Genomic DNA, 3,840 nt, shown 5'->3' with positions numbered 1-3,840 from the left:
GCCCGGTGGCAGTGGCGACGGGGCGGGGGGCGGTGGGGCGGCAGGGTGGTGGGGCGACGGGGCGGCAGCGAGTGGTGGGGGCGGCGGCGCGCGTGTGAAGAGCAGAGAGAGAAACAGAGAGAGAGGGGCGGGGTGGGGCGCGGACGTTAACGTTAGATATGTTAAATCTTTGTCGTCTGGCCCCCTTTGCCGTCCGCTTATTTGCTCTTTGCCGTCTGCTAGCAGACGACAAAGAGGGGGGTCGTTAAGTTTTTTTTTAAGCAGCTCGTCAGTGGGGGCCCCTCCCTCTTTGCCATCTGCTAGCCGACGACAAAGAATCTTTGTCGTCTGCTAGCCGACGACAAAGAACAAGCTGATGGCAAAGAAGGTCTTTGCCATCAGCCAGTTCTTTGCCATCTGCTTTTGGGTAGCTGATGGCAAAGAGCTTCTTTGTCGTCTGCTAGCATACGGCAAAGAGCTGGCAGATGGCAAAGTAGCTTATTCCAGTAGTGATTCCTTCAGGTCTCTCTTAACGGACTCCTCCCATGTCAAATTCGGTCTACCCCGCCCTCTCTTGACATTCTCCACACGCTTTAGCCATCCACTATGCACTAGAGCTTCTGGAGGCCTGCGCTGAATATGCCCAAACCATCTCAGATGATGTTGGACAAGCTTCTCCTCAATTGGTGCTACCCCAACTCTATCTCGTATATCATCATTCTGGACTCGATCCTTCCTCGTGTGGCCACACATCCATCTCAATATACGCATCTCCGCCACACCTAACTATTGAACATGTCGCCTTTTAGTCGGCCAACACTCCGCGCCATACAACATTGCGGGTCGAACCGCCGTCCTGTAGAACTTGCCTTTTAGCTTTTATGGCACTCTCTTGTCACAGAGAATGCCAGAAGCTTGGCGCCACTTCATCCATTCGGCTTTGATTCGATGGTTCACATCTTCATCAATACCCCCATCCTCCTGCAACATTGACCCCAAATACCGAAAGGTGTCCTTCCGAGGTACCACCTGGCCATCAAGGCTAACCTCCTCCTCCTCACACCTAGTAGTACTGAAACCGCACATCATGTACTCGGTTTTAGTTCTACTAAGCCTAAACCCTTTCGATTCCAAGGTTTGTCTCCATAACTCTAACTTCCTATTTACTCCCATCCGACAATCATCAACTAGCACCACATCATCCGCAAAGAGCATACACCATGGGATATCTCCTTGTATATCCCTTGTGACCTCATCCATCACCAATGCAAAAAGATAAGGGCTCAAAGCTGACTCCTGATGCAGTCCTATATTAATCGGGAAGTCATCGGTGTCGACATCACTTGTTTGAACACTTGTCACAACATTATCGTACATGTCCTTGATGAGGGTAATGTACTTTGCTGGGACTTTGTGTTTCTCCAAGGCCCACCACATGACATTCCGCGTATCTTATCATAGGCCTTCTCCAAGTCAATGAACACCATATGCAAGTCCTTATTTTGCTCCCTATATCTCTCCATAAGTTGTTGTACCAAGAAAATGGCTTCCATGGTCGACCTCCCAGTCATGAAACCAAACTGATTTTTGGTCACGCTTGTCATTCTTCTTAAGCGGTGCTCAATGACTCCCTCCCATAGCTTCATTGTATGGCTCATCATCTTAATTCCACGGTAATTAGTACAACTCTGAACATCCCCTTGTTCCTGAAGATTGGTACTAATATACTCCGTCTCCATTCTTCTGGCATCTTGTTTGCCTGAAAAATGAGGTTGAAAAGCTTGGTTAGCCATACTATTGCTATGTCCCCGAGACCTCTCCACACCTCAATGGGGATACAATCAGGGCCCATCGCCTTGCCTCCTTTCATCCTTTTTAAAGCCTCCTTCACCTCAGACTCCTGGATTCGCCGCACAAAACGCATGCTGGTCTCATCAAAGGAGTCGTCCAGTTCAATGGTAGAACTCTCATTCTCCGCATTGAACAGCTTGTCGAAGTACTCCCGCCATCTATGCTTAATCTCCTCGTCCTTCACCAAGAGTTGGCCTGCTCCGTCCTTGATGCATTTGACTTGGCCAATGTCCCTCGTCTTCCTCTCTCGGATCTTGGCCATCTTATAGATGTCCCTTTCACCTTCCTTCGTGCCTAACCGTTGGTAGAGGTCCTCATATGCCCGACCCCTTTCTTCACCAACAGCTCGCTTTGCGGCCTTCTTCGCCATCTTGTACTTCTCTATGTTGTCTGCACTCCTATCCAGGTATAGGCGCCTGAAGCAATCTTTCTTCTCTTTAATCGCCTTCTGGACGTCATCATTCCACCACCAGGTATCCTTATCTTCGCTTTTCCTTCCCCTGGACACTCCAAACTCCTCCGAGGCCACCTTACGAATGCAAGTCGCCATCTTCATCCACACATTGTCCGCATCCCCTCCTTCCTCCCAAGGGCCCTCCTTAATGACCCTCTCCTTGAACACCTGAGCTACCTCCCCCTTGAGCTTCCACCACTTCGTCTAGCGACTTTGGCAGGCTTATCCCGCTGGACACGAATCCGAAAGCGGAAGTCAGCAACCATCAGCTTATGCTGGGGTACAACACTCTCTCCAGGTATCACCTTACAGTCTAGGCATGCACGCCTCTCTTCTCTTCTCGAGAGGATGAAATCAATCTGTCTAGAGTGTTGGCCACTACTAAAAGTCACCAGATGTGATTCTCTCTTTCTAAAGAGGGTGTTAGCTACAATCATGTTGTAGGCTAGAGCAAAGCTTAAGACATCTTCTCCTTCTTGATTCCTAATGCCATAGCCAAAGCCCCCATGCGCCCCTTCAAAACCTGTGTTAGATGTACCCACGTGGCCATTGAGGTCTCCTCCTATGAAGAGCTTCTCACCAATCGGTACACTCCTAACCATGTCTTCCAGGCCTTCCCAGAACTCCCTCTTGGTGTTCTCATTGTGGCCTACTTGCGGGGCATACGCGCTGATAACATTGAGAACCAAGTCCTCAACTACCAGCTTGACCAGGATAATCCGGTCCCCATGTCTCTTGACGTCTACCACTCCATACTTGAGGCTCTTGTTGATCAAGATGCCTACGCCATTTCTGTTTGCAGCCGTCCCCGTGTACCACAGCTTGAAGCCGGTATCCTCCACCTCCTTTGCCTTCTGTCCTCTCCATTTGGTTTCTTGGACGCAAAGGATAGCAACACCTCTCCTCACCGAAGAGAGGCGTGACCAAAGCTTCCCTGTCAGAGACCCTATGTTCCAGCTACCTAAGCGAATCCTCCTAGGCTCGGCTAGCTTCCTTACCCTTCGCACTCGTCGAGTCAAATGCAAAGACCCTTGCCCATTTTCCACTACACCCGGGCGCCGATGTAGCGCGCCACTAAGGATGCGACGACCCGATCCTCGCTCACTTGCCACTGTATCCGGATCAAGATACGGCGCGCCACTTGGGGGTGACGGCCCGGCCCTTGCCCATTTTCCACCACACCCGGGTTCTGATGTGGCGCGTCGCTAAGAGGGTTACACCCCAACCAAAATCTTTTGGGTTTCATCTCCATAAGAGTGGCTGAGTTTTTACGTTGCTTGCCAAGCCTATCACAACCCTCCTCCTTTACCCAGGCTTGGGACCGGCTATGTTGAGACAACATGGGCGGAGTTTTCCTTTTCTCTCCATATGAACCTATCATGTTGCGTACGTGCCACTGAAGAAAAAAACTTTATTTAGAAATGACGCGGCACCTACTACTCGTTCTCCTATAACCTTGCGCTTGGCATCTCCAAAATATTAACCTTGCGATTGGCTCTTCGCCTCTTCGGGAAGTTGAGCAATAATGGTAGTGCAGTATATATCGTTCTGGCTAT

This window comes from Triticum dicoccoides, chromosome 6A (genome assembly GCF_002162155.2).
Source record: "Triticum dicoccoides isolate Atlit2015 ecotype Zavitan chromosome 6A, WEW_v2.0, whole genome shotgun sequence".
Taxonomy (NCBI): domain Eukaryota; kingdom Viridiplantae; phylum Streptophyta; class Magnoliopsida; order Poales; family Poaceae; genus Triticum; species Triticum dicoccoides.
This window is presented reverse-complemented; position numbering follows the sequence as displayed.